Source organism: Python bivittatus, unplaced genomic scaffold (assembly GCF_059951505.1).
Source record: "Python bivittatus isolate LINGU-HERP-01145 unplaced genomic scaffold, Pbiv_v1 ctg000020_np1212, whole genome shotgun sequence".
In the NCBI taxonomy this organism is placed as follows: Eukaryota; Metazoa; Chordata; class Lepidosauria; order Squamata; family Pythonidae; genus Python; species Python bivittatus.
In genome coordinates this window covers 29,464,730-29,490,313 of record NW_028277030.1, presented here as the reverse complement: position 1 = coordinate 29,490,313, position 25,584 = coordinate 29,464,730, and the positions used below count along the sequence as shown (strand labels likewise).

The 25,584-nt window shown below is 39.5% G+C and overlaps 1 long non-coding RNA gene across 1 annotated transcript in view; it reads left to right on the top strand.

Moving 5' to 3' along the window:
* Positions 1-10,642, top strand: part of LOC148217021 (uncharacterized) — an 81,534-nt gene extending 70,892 nt beyond the window's left edge. Inside the window, exon 3 of the long non-coding RNA XR_015795402.1 lies at positions 8,891-10,642. This is a non-coding gene — a long non-coding RNA (uncharacterized LOC148217021). The remainder of the gene's footprint in view (positions 1-8,890) is intronic.
* The last annotated feature ends 14,942 nt before the right edge of the window (positions 10,643-25,584 follow it).

The window sequence follows — 25,584 nt, the reverse complement described above, 5'->3', positions numbered from 1 at the left end:
GTGGGAAGGTGGTGAAAGAATCTGTACCTAAGTAAACCTCTATAAGACATAGATGGAACTTTTCCTCAAGTATTTTCATAGCTTGTTCTTTGGTGAGACTTCTGGGTGATATGTGGGAATGTGTGTAGAGTAGTATTATGTGACAGAAAAAATAAGCTTCAGGATGTCTGCTGTGCAAGAGAAGTATATCTAATCTATAATATGAGCTTTAAGTGTTGCTATATAAACTCTTTGAATATGGAATAAATTTTCTGCCAGGATGAAATTAACTAAGCACTATTGTTTTTATGCAAAACTGTCCTATCTCCTCATACCTGAGGTGACTAAGGTGAGGGTAAATTGTCATAACTCTCATTTTAGTCAAACAGAGGGGATTAAATTTCCCTAAGACCAGAGAAACAGAGGAGACTGAGGGTTTAATACCTGACTGACAGATACTCTAAATACAATTTTCGTCATGAATAAATGCTTACTGAGAAGTAAGGTCCTACTCACAAAGAAAAAAGTTCTTCCAAATGATATAATAGCTGTAGAAATGTAAAATTTCCAGAAACGTTGAAGCCATTGAAAAAGATCAAGGGGAGGAAGCCTATAATTGAAATACATGCAATATTTGTTTTTCTACCACTCTTTATTAATCACTATGCTATTTTAAGAACATACAACACAATGTATATAAAACTTGGTTTACTCAGACAGTGATCGTGTTTGGTATACTTAAGTGTAAAAGTATAATTGATTCTACTTTAAAATGTTTTAATTTGCCCTAGAAATGGAAATTGAAGGTGCCAAGAATGCCTCTTGCTCTTACCTTGCTCGTCCTCAATGTACAGAAGGGCTACTCCTCGGACACTACAGGTAGTCCTCGGTTAATGACCATTCATTCAGCAACTGTTCAAAGTTATGACAGTGCTGAATGAGGAGACTTACAGCAGGTCCTTGAAGTTGCGGCCATTGTAGCATCCTGCAGTCACTTGATCATTATTTGCGACCTTCACTGCTGGCTTTCAACAAGCAAAATCAATGGGGAAGCCAGCAAGACATTGCAAATGGCAATCACATGACGTCTCACCTAACAACCATGCAGGGTTTGCCTAATGACCGCGACTGGAACTGCTAGAACTGCCGTAAGTTGGCACAGTCATGTGACATTGCGCTTTACAGCCACATTGCTTAGCGACAGAGTTCCCAGTCCCAATTTCTGTCATTAATCGAGGACTGCCTGTACAGTTAACAGTCTTCCTATGACAAGTTAATAGGAAAAAAATAGGGGAATAAATAATGGCAATATCTGAGCACCTTATCTTCTCGCATTCTTATTCCATAAGAAAATATTTCATTGGAAATTTTTTAAGGCCTGGGGTAAAAATCAATCTTCCCAGTCTGACCCGCAGTTTGGCATGCTCTCAGGAGCTCCAGCTTTGTAAAATCTCAGTTCAGAAGTGCTTATGCTGGAGCCATGCCTTTATACTGGCATATTTGGGCTTGCTTGTGCCTTTCCAATGACCTGCTGAATCATTGTTTCATGAACCTTTCAACAGATTTTGGAACCCAGTTCTGGTTTACTGACTAAATCTGATGTTTTATCCTCTTCTGAACTATCTGATAAACCCCAGGCTGGTTTTTAGACTCTGGCGCTTTGCAGGCCTGATGTTGTTAAGCAGTATTAGCCATTACTTGACAGTCACAGCTGAGACATGGCATAAATGAATACAGTAAGTCTGCTTCTTCTTCTCTCTCTCTTAGAAAATAATGTTTTATTTAAATAGCACAGTTGGAAATAATCTTAGCATTTGTTAGGGCTGAAATGACATAACCCGTGAGTTTGTTTTTTTCCACTTCAGTCCATATTGATAGTTTGAGCTGAACAGATTGAAGTGAAAATGCAGATAGCTCTTCAAGTCATTTCTTGTGCTATTTCAGCCGTAGCAGCATCAGAACCTGTTCAAATTGTTTCCAATATTGCCTTTTAAAATTGGATTTCAATTTTCTAGTTGGTCTGAGCACACCTGTGCACACAGAAATACAGTTTCTCTCTCCCCCCCCTGATTTTTCTTTGAAAACTAAAGACATGTTATGGTAAAAAAAAAAAACTCTTTTCTAGTTCTTAGACTCCAGGAATTAGTTAGCATCTGTGGTGCAAGAGCAGAAAGAAAAGCACAGCACAGAGTAATGCATAGACAGAAATTCAGCAGAAAGGTCTACTTGAAGTTTAGCACTCACCTTAAGCCACAAGAAGCTCATATTCTTCTAAGTATTTATTTGGCCAAATTATATTTTTATATGGTTTGGTTTTTTAAATTTGCTCTAGTGATTTTCTGGAGAACAGTATTCACAGAATTTCAAAGGAAGCAGATTCCCCATCACCATCAAAACAGGAAGCTTCCATATGGTTAGGCCAGCGTGCTTCACAGGCTGGTCTATTCATCAAGATTTCTTGGGGGTAATTTCTCCCTGCGGGGCATAACCTTATATTTCTAACCAGATATTCTATGTAGTTTTGGTGACTGTGAGGGTTCTTTATTTTCCAAGGCCTGGACACACCACAGCATAGCCAATCTGTACAAAATGCTTTATTGCGGCACACACCTTTCCCAACAACAGACTACTGCTCTCCACCCATCTAGGACTTGCAAGGTGATGTTGCCATGTAAATGTGTCTTTAATACTCAGTCCTTTAATCCTTAGTTCAAGTAAAGGGGCAGACAACCTTCGCCTCCTTCCAAATGTTCTCACACTAGTTGGGATGAGGTGCTGCTTCAGTGTGGTTGTTCTTCTAGCTGCTACTGAGCTCCCGGCAAAGCTCCAAGCGGGACTCCACCAGGAAATGCTGCTCACCTTGTAATGGCTGCCAATCTCCAGACATGGCCTCCACTTCCCTGTCTGTAGGCCATTTGCTTATCACCTGTCCTCCTACGCACATCTCTTCCTCACTCTGTCTTAGCATTGGCTTTTCTAAGCTGAAAGCCTGGGTGGGGTTCTGGACATTGGCATGTCCTTGAAAATGCCAGGGTGTGGCTCCATCTTCACAGGCAGCTAGAACGCCGGCTTGGATGCCTGTGAGTAAAGTTTGAGTTAGGGAAATGAAGGAAATGGGCTGAGAAGCGTTCCTTCCTGGCTGCAGCTACTTTTCCCAAACACAAACAGCAATCCCAAGCTCACTCCCTCACAGTGACAGATGATTTCAGCAAACTCAAATGCATACATTTGGCTCATTCCTCCTTTGCACGGGTTATTACTTTCTACAAAGTGGCATATGACAGGAGCCTCCAATTTTTCCAGACCTGGGATCTACCTCAGGACAGATCTGTACATTCTGTTCGGCCTGTCACCATTACAGGCCACTACTGCTTCCTGAATGCTGGAATGATTATTGTAGCATCAGAGCAATGACAATACTGTAAAAGGGGGGGAAAGAAAGGATCTGTTGTGACCATTTTTGGTCAGGCCCTAACCTAAAAAAACACCTGATGTGTGCACTGCAAAAATGTAGATTGTACATGAGGGTCTGTATATACATGGCTTGTGCATCTGTAATATCTACATTAAGGATGTGAAAAAGAAATGTCTCTGGGAGCAAATTTGTAAGTTACTAAAAGGGATTGAAAACAGAGCACTGATAGAAATTATTCTACTCAGGCAAAATTAGCACCAAAGAGTCCCTATTTGTTTATGAAAAATGAGACTGGGGGAAAAAATACATATTTGGGATCGTTGTGTAAGAGCACATGGTTTGGAAGATATATATTTTTAAAAAAACTATTGGATAAATTTACTATAAAATTTACTATAAAAAGTATATACCATGCCTATTAGATGAGCCTGTATCCAAAAGCCCTGTATGTTGGGGAGAGTTGCAAATGACAGATGCAGATCGTTTTTTATGAATGTTAGGGAGAACCATTTTATAAAAACCATAATTTCGGCATAACAGGAACAGTGGAATGGACCAGCTACATCTTGGTGAGCTCATGCAGTTCAGTGGCAAACACCTTCCTGCTACGTTTGCACCTTCTCCTTGATATGTCTCCTGCACAAGCTTTCTGCAACCCAAATCAAAACAGAAAACAGCTTTTTGATGCGAAACTACACTATCATATTAATAATAATCCATGTTCTGTGGATTATGCTGCCTCATTGGAAATTCTAAAGAGAGAGAGAGATGCTAATCTACAATGGAAGGGCCATCTTTTTTGTTATGGCAACTCTTTAGTTGTGCTTTACTTTGCAGTGGAAATATCATATGTGCTCAGGCAACTCAGCTGGCTGCTATGTTTCTCCTGATGCCCTTCGTATGGTGTTTTCAGGCATCTCTGTACAGAACCTAGCACAGAGGACAACCGTTTCTGCAGTCCTCTAGGTGGCACCATCAGTGCACCATCAAGTAGCTTCCTGTTTTAGTTCTTCTTTAACCAGCTGTTCATGCCTGTGTGTCCTGCCACACACAGAGAAACCTTTTTATTTGGCCTTATACCGTATGCTGATTCAACCTCCTGACTATTTTGGCCAGCTGTGAAGTCTCCATCAGTCATTTCTGGTCCTGGCACTGCCTGGGTGACCATGGATGTCTCTTGGCTGGGATAGACTCCAGTAACTTTGGCCTTGAATGTTGAGTTTAGTTACCGAGTACAGTCTGATTTTATCTTCTAATTTAAGAGTCAGTTCTGGAATGAGTTACCTCGAGGTCAATTACTCCATGAACAATCACATCAACCTCATCTGTTCCATGCTTGGGTTTTTTTTTTTAACATTTTTTTCTTAAGCTGCAATTGTACACCCACTTTCCTGAGAGCAAGACCCACTGATCTCAGTAGGGCTTATTTCTGATGAGACAAGTTGTAGGATTATGCTGTTAGTCTGTTGCTCTTCTTCCTCTCCTTTTCACATCTTTTAATAATAATGATTAAAAAAACACAGAAAAGGATGCCTTCAGGATATTTGAAAGTTTACAAAACTAAAGATAAGATATGTGTATTATGGTTTCAAGCTAGAAAAAAGGCAGAATTTTATATTCTGTTAGAATCAATAAGATTTCAGTTTGGCTGGAGACAAAAGCGTTATGCAGGTGATTAGGGTGCATACCTGATACAGTGGGGCAAAAAAGTATTTAGTCAGCCACCAATTGTGCAAGTTCTCCCACTTAAAAAGATGAGAGAGGCCTGTAATTTTCATCATAGGTATACCTCAACTATGAGAAACAAAATGGGGGAAAAAATCCAGAAAATCACATTGTCTGATTTTTAAAGAATTTATTTGCAAATCATGGTGGAAAATAAGTATTTGGTCACCTACAAACAAGCAAGATGTCTGGCACTCACAGACCTGTAACTACTTCTTTAAGAGGCTCCACTTTCCTCCACTTGTTACCTGTAGTAATGGCACCTGTTTGACCTTGTTATCAGTATAAAAGACCCCTGTCCACAACCTCAAACATTCAAACTCCAAACTCCACTATGGCCAAGACCAAAGAGCTGTTGAAGGACACCAGAAACAAAATTGTAGACCTGCACCAGGCTGGGAAGACTGAATCTGCAATAGGCAAGCAGCTTGGTGTGAAGACATCAACTGTGGGAGCAATAATTAGAAAATGGAAGACATACAAGACCACTGATAATCTCCCTCGATTTGGGGCTCCACGCAAGATCTCACCCCGTGGGGTCAAAATGATCACAAGAACGGTGAGCAAAAATCCCAGAACCACACAGGGGGACCTAGTGAATGACCTGCAGAGAGCTGGGACCAAAGTAACAAAGGCTACCATCAGTAACACACTACGCTGCCAGGGACTCAAATCCTGCAGTGCCAGGCGTGTCCCCCTGCTTAAGCCAGTACATGTCCGGGCCCGTCTGAAGTTTGCTAGAGAGCATTTGGATGATCCAGAAGAGGATTGGGAGAATGTCATATGGTCAGATGAAACCAAAGTAGAATGTTTTGGTCTAAACTCAACTTGTCGTGTTTGGAGGAGAGATAATGCCGAGTTGCATCCAAAGAACACCATACCTACTGTGAAGCATGGGGGTGGAAACATCATGCTTTGGGGCTGTTTTTCTGCAAAGGGACCAGGACGACTGATCCGTGTAAAGGAAAGAATGAATGGGGCCATGTATCGTGAGATTTTGAGTGAACACCTCCTTCCATCAGCAAGGGCATTGAAGATGAAACGTGGCTGGGTCTTTCAGCATGGCAGTGATCCCAAACACACCACCCGGGCAACGAAGGAGTGGCTCCGTAAGAAGCATTTCAAGGTCCTGGAGTGGCCTAGCCAGTCTCCAGATCTCAACCCCATGGAAAACCTTTGGAGGGAGTTGAAAGTCCATGTTGCCCAGCGACAGCCCCAAAACATCACTGCTCTAGAGGAGATCTGCATGGAGGAATGGGCCAAAATACCAGCAACAGTGTGTGAAAACCTTGTGAAGACTTACAGAAAACGTTTGACCTCTGTCATTGCCAACAAAGGATATATAACAAAGTATTGAGATGAACTTTTGATATTGACCAAATACTTATTTTCCACCAGGATTTGCAAATAAATTCTTTAAAAATCAGACAATGTGATTTTCTGGATTTTCCCCCCCATTTTGTCTCTCATAGTTGAGGTATACCTATGATGAAAATTACAGGCCTCATCTTTTTAAGTGGGAGAACTTGCACAATTGGTGGCTGACTAAATACTTTTTTGCCCCACTGTAATTAAAAATCTATTGTGGCGAGAGTGTATATGCCTGTCCCATCATATTGCGTCCTCGTATGCCTGCTATTTATTTATTTGCATCCATTTGTATGCTCCTTGTCTTCATAACTTCACATGTTGACTGCAAAAGCCTGCAAGTGCTTGCGAGCGAGTTCAGCTGTATATGTTTACAATCCCTGCAGACAATCCTGCTCAACACGTGAAGAACTTCAGAGGTTTTGGACATGTTGGAACATGGAGAGGGGCCAGGCTCCATACCACATCCCCAATACAGTTCTAATCCCTAGGATGGGTAAACTGAATGCTATCTTTTTGTTAAAAAACAAAAACAAAACCCAACCGTGATTTTTAAAAAAGCTTTCAAGTTGAGTTGTGTATTCATCTCATGTTTTAGTTGTTAAAAAGGTTCCATAGGTTTTACTGTTCTTTCAAAAACCCACCTGTAGAAGGATGGGGGGTAAAAAGAGTCTAGGCAGCTGGAATTGCATGCCTTCCCCGTTATTATGGTTTACTTGTGTGTCCTCTCCTTTATATTGGTTTACTTCTAAAACCAATATTCACAGTAAAAAAAATGTTTTTTTCTACCCAAATGTCCCACTAATGCAGTTCTCACCTAACCTATATTTCTATCTCTACTACTACTACTACTGTTATCCTTCCTAATACATGTAGGTGACTAAGCTATGATTGTCAACTTACTGCTACACTACTCTAACTATTAAACACTACTGCTATCCCTACACTATCCATTACTATTCCCAGGTACCACTGCTCCTTTAAAAGGACAATGCTCCTGGCCTTTCCACAAACCTTTACTGTTGCTCTCTCCCTTGCTTCCTTCTGCCTCTCCTCTACACACCACCACACCCCAGCTGTTCCAAACACAGAGCTTTTTAAACAATCTCTCCCCCATCTGGGCACTGAGGTGCTTTAGAAATAAAGGGGAAGGTGCACAATTCCAGCTGCCTACAATCTTTTTACCACCCATCCTTCCACACCACCAGACCATTTTGGTGACAGTAGCAAGCAAGCAAGCTACTATCTCTGTTTTGAAGTATGATTTCCCTTCTGTCTTAATTACCTCTACTTTCTTTGGATCACAACTTGTAATACTTTTTAAGACTAGATTTCAAGTGGACTGAAAATACAAGGAACAAAGAAATGGATCTAGACTATAAAGTAACCCCTCTGCTCCAATTAAAATCTGTGGGAAGAGTGTCAGGACTTCAAATATAAGATGCAGACAGTAATTTTCTTTTAAAATTTGTCATGACTCATAATTCTTAAAGATACTGAATAATATTTTTCTGTGGCAGGATGAGATAAGAAGGTTTACATGGAAAGTTGTAATAAGCATGGCATGAAATGAAAAGGTGTGTTGATAACTAAACATAGTTGCTTCTACTTCTCTGAGTATTCTTCCATGCATTCTATATTTGAGGCATAAGGGAAAGAAATATAAAGTTATTGGTAACTATTAATTTGGTTTTAATGTAATCAAAATATTGAAAGAAACTTTCTACAACTACAGTCTTGGTAAGGCAAGTTGATCTACGGAAAGGCAATAATGACCTTGATCAATTTGTGAATCTTTCTGTGCCTGACAGTGATAACTACAACTTGTGTACCCTGTGCTGACCAGATGATGAATGCAATAAAATTAATAATTCATAACCTGATCACACGTACTCACATATACAGTTATACATAATATTGTGTGTGGAGAAAAATAGACATCATGTTCATGTACAGTTAGCGAACATGACGATTTGGGCATCAGAAGGGGTTTCCTCATTAATAAATGGACACAGAAAATTGAAATACATGCTCAGCAGAATCATATGTTGCAGTTTTTGCTGGATTCTTTCACTCCTGATTCTGTGGCTGTGTTCATCAAATCACACTAAGCCATAATTTGTTTTAATCCTGAATCACCCACAATGCCTGGGTTCATCATGGATTCAGTGATGATCCATGGTTCACAAACCATGCTTTTCTGGCTTTATATATAAAGTAAGCCAAAACCAATCTAACCATAATCTGATTTGTGCTATGTGTGGACCAGCTTGTACATGTGAGAGAACAATCTTGGAATATTTTCCCCTAGGAATAAGGAAGTCTTGAGCACAGCCTTATCTTCTAGATGCCTTCCAATTTAATGGTCTAACTGAATGATGTCATTTTGTCTTCTGCCTTTAGTTTGCATCACTATACTAGACAATACCTAAGGAAGGAAGGAAGAAAGAAAGGAAGAACGTAAGCTGCACTTGGGAGCACTTGGTTGACAGAAAACTGGCAACTGTTTTCTCTCCAAAGTGGTGGAATATTCTGCATGCAGTTTCAGGCACCTCTGATTATATCTGGAAAAGCCTTATTGGAAAGCCTGGATAATTTCTGGAGCATAAAAATGCAGCCTTTGATATTCTTGTTTCGCCTTCTTATATGTGCGGAATCGAGTCATTGATGGGAAGACTTTGATAAGATATTTACAACAGCACCAAACTGGAGTCCCAAGAAGCTATAATGTTCCTAACCATCTTGGTTGTGTGTTAATAGGTTGTTGGTGCTTAGCTACAAAATCTATCTGTCCCTGAGATCTTTCCTCACCTCGACCACATAATGAAGTTGGTGTTTCTGTAAGAACAGGAACAAAATAGAACATATTACCCTTGTGAAAAGCATTCATTCTGAAACACTTAATCATGTTGGAAGGGAATGTATGCTTGTTTTTATTTAATATTGTATTTAGCTTAATATTTTCAGAAAACCAAAAACAAAACTCCATTGTCCTTTTCACAGGAACATCAAACAAGTACACGCATAACAAATGTTCCAAATATATTTTCCCTCGAAGTATTACATCTTTCCTTATTTTATTTTTTTTAACACCCTAATTGCAGATATTTAGCTTAACGGCTGTGTTTCCGACCTTGCTCTGAGTTCCTGTTTACTCATCTTCTCTGAGGTGGGAGAAAACAAACTTAGTTCTAGGTGGAGTCTGGGGAAGGATGTTTGTGGAAATCATTTTCAATACACTTCCCAGAATTTCTTTTCGCTGTGCTCAGCAATAATTAAGCCACCCCCAAAACAGGCCCATCTGAAAAGATATGTTTTGTCCCTTCTGGATTGCAGCCTCTGTCCCCTGGTGCTTCTACACAAACAGACTCTTCTAGACTATGCAGAGATCAAAGGCAAGGTGACTGCACTGAACAGCAAGTCTGGCTGGCTTCTAACGGCTTTGGGCCCTTTGATCAGACACCTATCAGTTCCAGGAGGCACCTCTTCCCCACAGACACGCCCCACGTGCCTTTTTATTTTTTTCTTAAAAAAAAAGGTCTGAGTCAGGAAATGATGGAGCTGATAGCAGCTTGCTAGGCCATAATCCACGCCACTATGCTTGACAGCAGATGAAAGGATCGCTACTTATTTACCAGTAATAGCTGACTAGTCTCTGCCTTCATTATCATAACAAATTATATGGTAAGTCTCTCTCTTCCTGATCTGTGATTTGTAGAACGTAGATGTAGATGACAGGCAAGCCAGCAACATGGTCGTGTTACTCGTGTATAGGCATAGATTATATAGGTACAGAGGATTTTTAAAGGACTGTACTTTCAGGTAAATTTATATTAAGAGTACAAATATCCCCAAATGAAATGTTATCCAGAATCCTTGGGCTTGAAAATACCTAAGGTTTTCCAACCTTAATGCAAAAGAAAAGAAAAAAGAAAAAAAAACCTTAAATTGTACTCCAAGGTGTAAATTATGATAGCAGTTCCGTTACAATAGCTCACCAGACCAGAAGACAGTCTGATAAAGGAATCTTTGCCATGCAGGTAACATCAGTATTGAACAAAAACCCAGAACCATAGGTTCTGATGAGGTAGGAAAATAAGTACCAGTAGAAGAGAATATCTGTAGCTTGGGGTTGAACTGTGGAGTCCTTGGGGTTCTCTGAGCTTGGCTGTTTTCCTGCAAACGTTTTGTTACCTGGCTAGGGCACATCTTCAGTGCGGGAATGGGGTGGGGTCTACTCTCTGTTTATATCCAGTGGCATGCCCTGCCAGTGTTGGTGGGGGTGGGGGGTTTGTTTTGTTTTATTTTTTCCCTCTGGTAGTTCCTTGATTAGGGTATTGTTCACTGCTTGATTGTATATCTGGTGATAATCTTGGTGTTAATCTCTGCTTATCTGGGTGATGTTTGCTGATGAGATGTTCTGGTCTTTTGTTTTCCTTTTTATTGTCTCTTTTGAATAGTGTGTAGATGTTATTTCTATGTGCCTGTTGATGGCTGCCTTGTCTGAATACCAAGCTTCCAGGAGTTCCCTCGCATTTTTGGATTTAGCTTGGTCTAAGATGCTGACAGTTTCCCAGTTGAAACTATGGTTGAGTCTGTCCATGTGCTGTGAGATTTAGGAGTTTTCATTGTGTCTTCTGACTGCTAGTTAGTGCTTGTGGATGCGCTCTGCTAGCCTTCTGCCTGTCTGTCCTACATAGTGATTGTTACAGTCCTTACACTGTATGTTGTACATGACTCCTGTTTTTTCTTCTTCAGCTGCTGGGTCTTTTGGTTTGCTTAAGATGTTTTGGAGGGCTTTAGTTGGTGTGTGCTACAGAGATGCCATGTGGTTGTAATAGTCTGTTGGTAGTTTCTGAGATGTTTCTGATGTATGGCAGTGTTATTCTTTTCATAGCTTGTGTTGGTTGTGTTGTAGTAGGTTGTACAGCATGCCACTGTATATAAACAGACAGCAAACCCCAGTCCATTCTAGCACAGAAGGTGTTACCTAGCTAGGTAACGAAACATTTGCAAGAAAACAACCAAGCTCAGAGAACCCCGAGGACTCCACAGGAAAATAAGTTTTAGACTGAAACTAGAATCTCCTGCTTTCAAGCAGGCTCTGGATCCTCAGGTATAGGGGAAGAGGGACCTCTGCCTCTGCCTCTGCCTCTGCCTCCCTGCTCTGGAAGTGGGAGGAAGTGAATAGGATCTGTCAGTTTCAGGCATTTTATGAAATGGATAGGAACCTCTGTTCACAATAAATGGAGTCATAATACATTGAGAAATGTGTCATTTTCATGAAATGGAGAGAAATATTGTTTATTTATTTATGTTAAAAAATAGATAACCCAACATTAAGCATTACATTAAATAACATAACATTGAAAATAACATTGTAATGTATTTCTCGGTTCTGTTCAGAAAAGAGAAAGCACATGCAGAGGCTTTGAATCCGTGGTATAAAGCTGTTCAAACGCTTGGTGTGGCTTCTGTGAGGCCCTCCTGAGGTCTTCTAAGTTAGCCTAGAGCAGCGTTTCTCAACCTTGGCAACTTTAAGATGTGTGGACTTCAACTTCCAGAATTCCCTAGTCAGCAAGCTGGTTGGGGAATTCTGGGAGTTGAAGTCCACACATCTGAAAGTTGCTAAGGTTGAGAAACACTGGCCTAGAGCATCAGGGCCAAGAAAGAAATTGCAGAAGACAACTAATAGAAAGTTCAAAGTAGAACTACATGAGTCATCTCTATTCCATAAAATGTCTTGGATGATGAAATACTTACACATCTAATGGGTATGCCTACAATGAAGCTTAACTCATTATGTTCTTAATGCAGGCCTGCAACAGGGTTTCCTATATGACCTGCAAGTAGATGAAGGAAAACTGGGGGTTGTTTAATGGAAAAAGGCATCTTAATCCTTGTATCTGAATTTTAATAACCCACAATTACATGGGATGCAGTTTGCATTTGATCCTTCTGCTCACAAGTGTTATAAGCTATGATTAGGCACGCACACACACACACACACACACACGTGTGTGTGTGTACAGACAGTTAAAGGCACAGAGCAGCTGCTTTGTGGTCTTTTTGAGATCCGTGCATATGTGTGCATGCCCAGAATACACTTCCTTGGGGATATCTGGCACCCTGAGTCAGTAAGAGAGAGAGAGATTTAATTCCAAGCAGAGTATTGTCTGTTGCCAGGTCCAATGCAGAGCAGGACAATTAAAGGCACAGAGTCTGTCCTCTGTTGAGTCTGGTAACCCTACCTCTTCCCAATAATTGCTGTCAGGTATTTATGTATAATTTATTGGTCCCTTGGAGAAAACATCCTGGTAAACAGCCCTGGAACTGATTGATTAATTCTTTCAGATAAGTGTCAAGATTGATTAACTAATTCCATAATAATTTATTCCCCTATGAATAAAAGATGGACCAAGAGACAAGAGGTATAACAGCTGGGTGTAAGTGATTATGGCAACAGCCGCGTCTGCAATAACAAAAGCTGCAGTTCATCCTTACATCATCATGGTATGTAACATAAGTTCAAGCTAAGAAACAAGAAATGAGCGAGTTGAACTAACATAGCATTTCAATGGCTTCTGAAAATGAAGATCAACTCAGGTTAATCGCATTTTAGCTGATATTTGCCTACGTGACATATTTCAATTTGTAGACTAGAACACTTTGAATCTTTACAAATCTGGATAATCACTGGACAGTGGGAAAGAGATACAAATTATTCTACTGCTATCTAGTGGTCATCTGGATTTTTGCAGGCCCCATTCCTACTGTTCTAACAGTGATGATCAGAAAAGTACTTTTTGGGGAAGGAAAAGAAACAGGATTTTTTTTATTATTATTTTGAAACAAATGCTAGCAGACTGTATGACATTTCCCTACTTGTACCACAATGGGTTCCATTTTTACTGAAAAGAAATCTGTGATGGATTTTTCTGTCATGTTTAGTTCAACCTAAAGAATGCTCCTGCAATCTTTGTCATTTTAAATCTCAGTCAATGATTGTTTTTCCATCAGATTTAGTCTTTTTTTGGCTAACAAAATTGCATCCTAATAGCCATATTATCAGGACACAGAAAAGAGTTCAGACATAAGTTCATCTTTGATCTTTCACACTTGTACAGTCATAGAGAAAGTGGGTAAATATACCTGCAATCATGTCTACAGCACCTCAGATTTCTGTCTCATGGATCAGGATTCACCTTGATTGAGTCTGCTTCGTCCCAGCCTTTAGAACTAATACAATGACTGAGCAAAGGTGATTTAGCTGCATCACTGAACTGAGCTACATTATCGATTTTTTTCAAAATCTTTGGTAACCAGAGGGCTCACAATGAAAGCCTAGCTATAAATGGACTCTGCACAGCCATGCAAGAAAATAGGCACATTCTAGCAATAATCATGATTTACCTTTTGGTGTGGATTGTGTTATTCGTTTCATTTTCATATGAATTTAGAGTAATATCAGATAAAGAATTACATGTATGGTTACAAACAGACGCAAAGTAGCTGCCTATTCTTTCAAGGAAAGCAGGGCAACCAAATCAATAGATCCAATATTTTGGCAATATAACAAGGAAGAAGTGTGGTCAAATATTGTCCAGATATTTGTTGCTCCAAAATATTGCAAATATAGTCTGGTTATTCATCTATTGTCCACTGATATTTTACAGAGTCAATATTTTTTGTAAGGTCACCATATTCTATATTCTACTTTTCTGTTGAGAAATCCAAATAGTAACTGTATTTGGCCACATGCATAATCTGGTGCCTATAAATATACAGCGTTTCAAGGTTAGTATTATTAACTTTCTCTTTAAGATAACATGCCAATATTATTTCAAGATGTTAGTCGACTTCAGGATGCTAGCTCCAAAATTCTGTTAGGAGACAAGCAATCAAGCGAGGCGAGGAATGCATCCATTCCATATTGAAAAGCTCTATATTATAAAGGTAACTTTAGTTACAAGCATTCAGATATACACTACAAATCTGCACAAGATTTTTCTTTCAGGTGAATTAATTCTAGTGGATACAGCAGTTTTCAATGGAGCCAAAGAAGTGGAGAGAAGCTCATATCCCATTATATGTCAAAGAAGGAAGTGTGCGTGGATGGCCCACGGTATTTTATTCCTACACTTTCCCATCCCACTGAAAGTAGAGCGGGGAATTGGCTATGCCAGCTGGCAAAATCGATGGCCTGAATTTGCATCTGGAAGAGCCAAACCTGGCTATTCTCCACCTGAATCTTGGAATGACCTGTTCTGGGGATTTATTCAACTATCTCCACTGGTGACACTAGCAGTGAAGGATTTCGGCCTGGGCAGAACTCTTGAGAGCCAAGGCCATCTCTGCCACATCTAATCCCCTTCACTAGACAATCAATAGCAGGGGGAATAGGACAACACTTCACATCCATTCCCATTTATTCTTTTGAGCATCTCCTCCCCAGTGCTTGTCTGCTTTTTCATAAAACAGCTCTCTCAAATCTAACAGTGCACAAATCTGGCTTCAATCCTTGGTTTTGTTGTGCTAATCCAGTCTCACAATTATTAGACTTTCTCAATCCATTATAATTCTTTCATAAAGGCATTATGTAATATCTAGCTTGGATAATATTATAAATGGGAGATGTTTGCTAGTACTGCATTATTTCTTTTTTATCACTATATTCCACCCCACAGTGTCTTCTGCTTCAACAGGTTTGACGCGTGTGAAAAAACATCACAAAAGCATTTCCTAGCAGCATGGCATCATATTTTACCAAATATTATGGGCTTTCAAAGGGTAAAACAACATCCACAAAACAAAGACGTTCATATAATACAACTATCCTTAACTAAGCAAGTTCAGCCAAATTAATAAACGTTACTGTGTGACTAACGTAAGCATATTATAAACAGCAATAAAGAAAAAAACAACCACAGAGGGAAGTTTTAAAACCTACTGAAGCGGAACTAGAAACAAACAACAATAACAAATCTTAATAAGACGGACTTTTCCAAAGCTTGATTTAATTGACTTAATTTTTATATTGCATAGGCTTTAATACAAAGGGCTACATGGAATAAAGATTACAGAAGGAAACATTAATTGTAAAAAAGGCATTGGTTGTCTATGAACTGCTGACTTGAGATGCCAACTCAGATGCAGCCTTTAAGGTACGCCCACATTACTTCCCTCCAATTCAAACCAAAAAAAAAACTCTTAACCCATAATGATCCTTTGGCTTGTAATTTGCTTTAGGTCGCCATATTGGAGATATTTTCCTCCCAATCACCATTTCCACCCTTTCAAAAGACTCTTGCAGTTTTGTTCATAAAACTCATCAGGTGTCTCTAGGTCTGTTTTACTAAGTACGCCCAATTGCTCAACACACTTAATTGCTTAAACGGATGCTTTGTTAATGTCTCTTTGTATTGTTGTGTAGTCATAATATACAGTCTGTCCCAATCTGATACCCTCCAGATGAGTTGGATTTCAGCTATTTAATTTTCAGCTAATAGCTATGCTGGCTGTGAAATTACTGCTATTGAAGCCCAATCCATTTTAAAGGGCACCAGGTTGGTAAAACTGATGTAATAAGATGGATGAGGGACCTTCAAAATTGACCACTGATTCAGATTCTTTTGCAGTTACTTAGTCGTAACCCATTGGCAAGAGGTTTCTTCCATTTTGACATTTTCCCAATACAACAATGTGATCCATAATTGCACAGGGTTCTTCCTGGAACAAGATCTCTCCTTTCCCAATGAAGCTACCAACTGCTATGGGTCATTTAGCTCTCAGTCAAACATTTGGAAAAGATTATTCATCCTTTTCTTATTTTGCAAGACTGACTTTTCAGTTCCAGCACTGTCATTCAGTGGGCAATACTCACAACCAATTTCTTAGATACTTCATTTCCTTCCTGGCTATGTGGCCAACAAGTAAAAAGAGTTGAGCAAGATTCTAGCCATAGCATGCTCTTTACCTCTTAGTCCTAAAGCTTTCCTCAGCCCTCAGTTGCAAGGTCAGGTGGCCAAACTCTATCTGACAACAACAAGCATAGAAGAAGACCAGAGAGGGCAAAGGAAAGCCTTCCAAGAGCTCCCCTGCCATTCTTATCTGTTCCAGTTGAGGGAGGAGCAAGCTGCATCCTTAGATATTTCTTTCCCACAACAAAGTTCAAACTTTGCCTCACTTTTCCTATGGTAGATAAAGCTGTAGAGAATGAGTTACAGTACCTGTCTTTTTTTTTTTTGGCTCTCAAAAGTAGGCCTGAAGGATCAGCACCTCCAGCTCATCTGCATATCCCTGTTGCATCTTTGAGCCAGGCTGGACAATAATAAAAAGAGTTTTAAAAACAGTTGGATTGTTCCTTTGTTCAGAATACCCAAAATGACATGAAAGTATGTGCAAACTTTCAGGTTCTCTAGGACTCATTATAACAAGATGATGGGGATAAGATGATGATGACAATGATGTGTCCCAAATGCATCTGCCAGTAAAAGATATTGCAAATATTAGATTACACTTAGCATTGTGGGGCAAAATAGCTCATGTTTTACTTATAAGGCCAGGTGATTCACAGATGTCTCTTGCTATATATTCTATTGGCAGAGAGCAGAAATATGGTTAAACTTTTAAATGATAGTTTAAGAGATCAGGATGATGTGTGCATTGAGGCAAGAAAACTCCCTGCACCAAATTAAACAGCCACTTTCTTTTTTCTGTATTCAGCAGTATCTTTTGTCTTCAAGCCATCTCCCAACATTAATTACGATTATATAAAGAACGTCAACCCTTTTCCATCTTTAACACATTCTAGAGAATTAAACAGAAAACACAATATATGCAAGAATAATGACAAATAACAGTATTAAGAAGAGAAACCATCATAAAATAATAATGCAATAGCAGATAAAAGAACTAACTGAATGGCAGAAAAATTGCATAAAGCAATAGATACAAAGATCAAATAAGAAAGCAGTCACAAAAATAAAGTAAGACTTGCTATTCATTAAAAGCTCAGAGAAATGATAAGATCTTCACCTGGCACTTATTATTAATGCGGTTCATTTTATCCTATGGTGCTGGGTAAGATACCATTATGGTCACTGAAATAATTAGGGTTGCTATAGAACCTGGAAAAACATGAAATTTAATAGTGAATTTTAGAAGCCAGTTAATTCAAGCTCCCCAAAATACTGTGGATGCAAGAGGGCACAAAGAAAAATGACCTACAAGTCAGCAAAAAGGGCAGAAATACAATAGGAAAGCGAGTAAAAGGTAGTGATGAAGCTAAGAATATATCCTAGTCAGTGAATTACAATTGGACACAATTTGATACCTATTCACTTTAAGATTTATCCTCAAAATTCACAGCTCCACCATGATGTGACATTCTTAAGTTGCAGCGAAGTCCTGAAAAGTATTATATACCATTGTGATCAACAAGAAATAGGTTATTTTTTTTTACCTATTTAAATAAAAATAAAAATTGACCATTACTGTATTAATATTTTTACAACATTATTTGTAAAGACTGAGTTATTCATTGAATGGGATCAGAAAACCATGCCTCTCTCCAGGTTGCCCAAGGCACCTGTGTGTGTAAAGATGCCCCATTTCCTGAAATTCATTAAATTTATGCAATCATTCTTCAATGCAGAAATACAGATTGGTCTCTACCTTGGGAAGCGCTGTTCCAAGAAATGGATATATGCTTTTCTGATTAGCTCCTTTGCTTCACAACCCATCAAAATGCCTGTTGTTAGGGGTGAGCATTTTAAAAAAGTTACTGGGTTGTTACTTTCTTCTGCCTTTGTCTCCATCACTTTCCTTTTTGCTTGCTTGCCTGCCTGCCTGCCTGCCTGCCTGAGTAAATCCAATGTGATGCTGTCATATCGCACGCTTTCTCATCTGGAAAGAAAATCTTGCCAAGGAGAATACCTGCGGCTAATGTCTTTGTCTCTGAGCTCAGTAAGGGAATAGCTATCACTGGCCATCCACAGTGGCCATTCAGGTCTATTCAGCTGTTCTGAGCCAGAATATAGTTTTTGCCCCTTCTCTCCCTCCCTCCCTCCCTCCCTCCCTCTGTTCTTGCTTTCTTATGCAAGAGAAAGAAGACAGCCTATGAATGGTGCCCTACAGGAAGGAAAGACAAGCTCTTTGAGATAATTGTACAAAAGCCATTTTAAGGTTTTGCTTTGGTGTGAAAAGCTGTATATTTCTGCCATGTAATTTTGAACATAATTTCTGGTTGCGGTTGGGCCCCATTTATGCAATGATTAGCAGGAAATTCACTCGTTCTGAATTCCTATTATAATTCATCCAGTCCACAAAAGACGTCTTAACTACAGCTTGGGATTGGGTTTAAATGCAACATAAAATGTCTGTTAATATACAGTATGTGACAAATCCTAGCTACAGATTCGCATAAGCAGCACTGTGTGCATCTTCGAAAAGGTAAGGCAAAACCCAGCCATTTTAGGCAAATGGCTTGTGACGTTGCTTTTTAGCTTTTTTTTTTTTTTTTTTAATGCAAAAGTGTTTTAGTTTTATAAGTGGACATATAAAAGCATTATGTGACATGAGTAGATACAACAAACACTTTCCGTATGGCAGTTGGGAATTCCAACTTTTCTGTGTAGCTACTGAGAGGAAATTCTTTCAGCCTTCTAGCAAATACAAATCTGGAATGGGAGGGACAGACGTTCTCTTTAAACATAATCAAATGTGCATCATGCTATACTAAGTAAGCTGCATTTGCGAGTGGTTTCCCCGATATATTGCATTTTTCTATGAACTTTGCAGTAATGTATTCACTTTGGCAATTTCAATAACATTTGAAGAAGTATATTGACCTCTCCTTTCAGTATTCAAATGAAACTGTTGGAAATGTTCATAGTCCAAGTATCCGGCCCTCAGAAATGATCCATATATGTTTTCATCTACCAGGCACACATGCACAGGTGTTCATGGGGGTTTGTTCACATGAGAACAGTTTTTTGTGTACCCAAATTAGGCAACTTGTTTCCTCATAATCATTTCTTATTTATGCTGTGTCTATTAGAAACTTTTCTCTGTTCAGGCAAAAAAGGAGTGGCTTATAAAATACAGTAAAAAGATAGCCCCTCCCATTAAATTTGCAGGCTTAGCAACAAGAGCAGGGACTATCTTTTTACTGCAACAACACAGGAGGGGAAAAAAGCAAACTTGTACATCAGTTCTAGCTTCAGTCCAATGGATTTGTCCCATTTCTTACTCTGAGGTCAGAGGAGTTGAAAAGGAAATCCCCAGTGCTGAGTCCCCCTTTTTCTTCCCTATTGTACACCCCTAGCTGCTGAGTCTGGCAGTTCCCACATCAGAAGACCAAACAAGGGATGGGCTCCAACAAATCCCAGGTGCTATTTGGCAGCTGCCAGGAGAATAATCAGACCACAATAAATCCCCCCATGTGTGGAGGGAAGGAGGAGAAAACACAAGCAGCCAACGCCAAGGGACAAAGGATGGCGTTCCTTATTCCCTCCCTGCTGGTTTGCCTTTCTGGAGGGCGCACAAGATCTGCGGTCTCCTATGTTAGAGATTGGAGACCACCTGTTTGGCCTTTGGTATGAAAGGATGAAGAAGACTCCTCATAACTAATGAATGAAAGCCAATGTATAGGGCTTGATCATTCTACCTGTGGCTATGACGTTCATCATGGGAGAAGGTGGGGTAAAATCTCCCAGTGGATCATGGTAAATTGGAAAATATTCTCTTGGAGATACTTTTTTCATATTGAATAGAAGCTATATTAACCTCTATATGTTTCCTTCCTTCCTTCCTTCCTTCCTTCCTTCCTTCCTTCCTTCCTTCCTTCCTTCCTTCCTTCCTTCCTTCCTTCCTTCCTCTCTCTCTCTCTCTCTCTCTCTTTCTTTCTATCTTTCTTTCTTTCTTTCTTTCTTTCTTTCTTTCTTTCTTTCTTTCTTTCTTTCTTTCTTTCTTTCTTCATAAGAGCTGTATTACAAGAGAACTGTAAGAAATAATTAAGGAAAATAAATATCCACACAATGCGTGATTAAATGGAAATAACCAGGTACATAAATTAAACCAGGATGGATAGTTGCTATCATTAATGGTGAAGAACATTGAGGAACCAGATAATACAGGAGATATCAATAGTTTGGGTGTGTTTCAACAACAACAAAATGTTCTATGGCCAACAATGCTTGTATCTGAAAATAGAAATGCTCCAGCAATCTGTTGCTAAACCCTAAGTACAGAAATGTACACATGTGTTACCTTTTGATCCTCTTGTTTATTTTTATGATTAAATTAACAGTATTTTTGGTTGTCTAGGGTCTTTTTACAGTGGCATATAAAAAGTGTTTAAATTTCATTGGCACTATTTTGGGTCACTTTTGCAACACCCAGGAGATTTGTAAAGTTGGAGAAGGGAGTTGTTTGCCTCTCAGAGGCTCTCAGCTCCCATTCCCACCAGATCTGCCCCCCTGAAATTCATCCCTGCCCTTCCAGGGATGTCAGGCAGCTCAGCAAGCCAAGTTGCAACCTCTAGCCACACTGCTCTATTCAAGGTGTTTAAAAAATCTAGTTGAATAAATTAAAAATAACATTTTGAAGTATGACCAACAGTCAATGACTATGTTAGATGTATGCTAAACCCAAATTATTCAGAAGCCTGCTTAATCTAGAATTCTGGGTTAATTATGAGCAATCCATATGACAGTACATACTGTTTGTTCACTTCCTCGTGGCAGCTTGTGCCAGCAGGAACAGGTGAACAAACCAGATGACTCTATCTATAGTTTATTTAGGGTTGTACATGAACTCTGGGTTAATTTGATCGTCACAAACCAATGTTTTAAACCATGCTTTATTTTTCTGCTTATTGCTCTGCCTTTTAATAAGAAAAAGAAGCTAAAGTGTGTATAGGTCTTTATGGAGTTAAATAAATAAAGTTCCCAATTCTCATGCATTGCTAAGCAAACTATACATGGAAATGTCCTAGTGTCCTGTCCAAAGCTGAATACTGCTGCCAGAGTATTACAAGCAGGTATTAGGAAGGGCGCTTAATTAAACTACCCTGAGTTCAAAAAGCTGGGAGATCACACAAACAGAGCAAGGACAAAATAGAAGCCTTGACTTCTTCCAGACTAGAATCATCAATAGACCGATATTCCAAGAGTCAAGATAATAGCATCATGAGCAGTAAGGATTTATGACTGTTGAAGTCCAGCCACCTGAGCAAAACTTTGAAACAATGTTTTTTCTTGTAAAAATTTGATCTTCCCTTTCCCTTTGAACTTGATTCTCAGGCTCAGGCTCTGAATATCAACACACGTCTTTTCTTTCTTGGATTTGAGGACATCCCAGATTTGTCTTTCTATAGTGATGCTTCTTGAACATCCTCTTCTGATGCAATCTCATTCTGGCCCAATGAAATGTCTTGGTTATCATCAACTATACTTTGAAATAGCTTCTCCTGTTGCTCCATCTTCAGTTTGCCCAAACTGAACTGATTGGTGACATTTGGTTTCTTTAGTTGTTTCTGCTGGCAAGAGGGGCCAAGCAAAACTCTTCAAGTTGCATTCATCAGCACATTGCTTAATTTTAGATTATTCTGACTTTCCATGATATAACTCTGGCCAATAAAGAATAGTGAGGATGTTTATACGTTGCTACTTTTGAAAGGGCAATGTGTAGCATATTCATCTGTATTTGCTTTATTCAAGAAGCCAACATTTGATGTTGGTTCCTTTCATTATTTACCACTCTACAGGCAACCTTCCCATAGGACTTTCCTCCATCTAGTCCTTGTGAGATTATAATTACTACTGCATGGTTCTATAAAGATACAAATTGGAGAATATTTGACTTGGAATTACTTGCTCTCTGCTAGAAATAATGCCCTTCCATCCAAATTCCCAATCCTGTGCTGGCCTCTCTGTTTGTCAATGCTCTGGCTACTCTATGACTAGTAACAATCCTCTCCTGATAAAATTGCTAATGGGAAAGCTATGAAAAAGCTCCCGTCAGGCTAATCAAACTCTCCGAGCTCACAAGCCTCATTAAAATAGAGTAAACGGCTTTGGGAGGAAAGTTCCTGACTCTATCAAGTATAGCCTCTGTTCCTAAAGCCTGGAAGGAATTTGTGTAATAAGCTTAATAGCCTTTCCATGGGAAGAAAAGTCATATGGCTGGTTTCTAATTGTCCCCCTGGAATCATCTAATTTAGAACTGTGTTTATGAAATAAATAAAAAAAATGACCATATTCCCTGGTTTACAACCCGCTGATTGAAATTTTGCCATTGGGAATTAAGAGACTGATTTTTCCACTCTTGGGGTGGCATGTTGTAACCAGGACCATTAATGGTGAACCAGTTCATTTTATGTAAAACAAACCGAAACAGGCAGACCTCTCTTCTACTGCCACTTCTTGTTTTGTTGTTAAGAAAAGTCACACTGCTATCACTCAAATTACTTGTGTTCATCTAAGCAGGGACTACCATATGTTGGCGAGGATAAAAGTAGCTATTTTGGACCTACTGAAAAACTTAAAGGACTAACATTAGATTAGCTTGGCAACTTCTTCCTCTTCTGCTTTTGAAAGTGTCCTTCATTTCAAGAGCAGTTTTGCTGTGGAATGTAACCCTCACCCTTACTTCAATGGAGACTCTAAATTCAAGTAACTTTTGAGCTTATCTTCTGGGGGTTTAAGTTGTTGCAAAAAGCTAGCTAGGGAACAACTAGTTAGTGAAATACATGAATTTAACCCACTATGGCTTATGCAGCAGGTGTACACCAGGAATTGATCAGAGCATTGGTCCACCTAAGTCAGTAGACTGGGCTAATACTTCACACCCACCAGGTTGAACAACCTTGCGGCAGTTTGAGGCTGCATCTCACATTAAGGCCACAGTAGATGAGCAATCATGAAAAATAGGTGGGATCACATAAGTCACATGAGTGGGGCCGCGATTCTCTGTAGTTCCCCCCAACTTTTAAATAGAGTTTTGATGTGGGTTTAAAATAAATGTAAATAATTTTTTACATTGTGATAAGCCCTACAATAGGTGCTTTCCATATTAAAGTGCTTCCCACATTAAAGTGACAGCAAACAACACTCCTAAGTTACAGCCATCACCAGTGAGGAGGACTTAGGGGGCTGAAAAACGGGCCAGGAGCTGCAGGCTGCCCATCCTTGCATTAAGCCATAATGTGATTTATTTGATTTTCATTACAGTTCACTGTGTTAATGGCTTATGCCTTAGTATAATGTGTGGCCTACTTAACAAGTTATTAAGAAAACTGTGGCTTGATGTGATGTAGCACTCAGGTCTATGCTTCTTAGACTAACTGGGCATGATTGTACAGGATTTGTTAGGACCTTTTAATGTTTTGCTGGGGAGTCAAATGGAATCACTGATGTCCTGCATGCAAAATGAATGCTCTCCCATGGCATTGCTAGGAAATTTGGGGATGCCAGTAGGTCTACTTACCCTATGGCTGTTGCTCCTTGTTAAACAGTGTCATTCTAGTCGTGTTAACTTAAAAGTACCCCCCCACACCCGCAGGATATGCACGCTCTTGTCGCTCTGATGAAAGTAGCATTGCAGTGTCTTGCTGCAAGCTCCAACCCTTTGGGATGTGCAGTTGAGATGGGGACACCCAAGGAAATGGGGCAGTCTTGGGTTGTGGTGCTGCAGTGCTGCTGGCGTCATTCTGATTGCCCTGGCCCACCCTGCCAATGGATGCCTCTGCTGTTTACTATTGTGTCTATTTATAGCTGAGGTTTAAAATAGCTTACATTTGTTTATGATTTAACATCTCATTATCCCCCTTAAACAGTAATCAGACATTCTAATTCATGTTCAGTTTGGAAAATATATTTGTTGTAGAGTTGATCTGAGAATAAGCCATTGGCCACCTGCTTTTACCTTGTTCCTCTTTTTTTCATCAGCTTTCACAGTGATATTGTAGCTGCTTTAAGTCATGGATAGGAACCTGAATAGGAAATTACAGATAACCACCAGGAGATGAAACCATGGCTTATTAGTCTGAAATTATTACATCTCAGTAGCAATTGTGATGCTTGGTTGTTTTCCAACTAGAGACAGACATGCCTGGCCAATGAGCATATGAAGACTATTTCTTCACTTATAGAACCCAGTTTTTGAAGCCACCTAGGGATGTAAGCTTAAAACACTCTAGCATTTGGTGTTTTTTTGTGGTAAGGTATGACTGAGATTTGTGATCATTGATGGCATAATAGAAAAGCAAACAACACTTTACATGCAGAAGTTCCAACCCAAAAGTTTCACAGACTAAGCTGGCAAATGTTGAGATTCCAGTGTTGTAATATGAGGCAGTCCCTTATATCCTTCAATTGCACTGTTCCAATTTGCTAAAATTATACATATGCACATATACGTACATATACCCCTATATGTTTGCATGTATGTGTATGTACATATACATATACAAATTATAGTGCTTCCCCCCATGTACACTGTTCCCAGATCTCTACTTTGTGATTCCCAGAGAATCCTCATTTTGTGCTGCTGACGTATGGCAGTGTGATTGACTTATTTTTGGTGGAAAATGGGGGTATTAAGCCTCCAAGAAGTTTATCACACCTATTAATGTTGCCTCCATCCACAAACAACAGAAAAATGGCCTACAAATTTCAGTCCTGCCTTTTCCAGGGATATCATTATGATGCAGGTAATCCTCGACCTATGACCATTCATTTAGCGACCATTTGAAGATAGAATGCCGCTGAAAAAAATGACTTACGACCAGTTCTCGCACTTACAACTGTTGCAGCATCCCACGGTCACATGATCAGAATTTGGGAGCTTGGCAACTGGCATGTATTTACAACGGTTGCAGTGTTTGGGGGTCATGTGATTGCCATTTGTGACCTTCCCAGCAGGCTTCTGACAAACAAAATCAATGGGGAACTGTGCGATTTATGTAATGAACACATGATTCACTTAAAGATCATGGTCATTCGCTTAACGACCACTGCAAAAAAATGTTGTAAAATCAGGTGCTGTCACATGATGTCTCGCTTAATGACCACACTGCTTGCTGAGAATTTTCC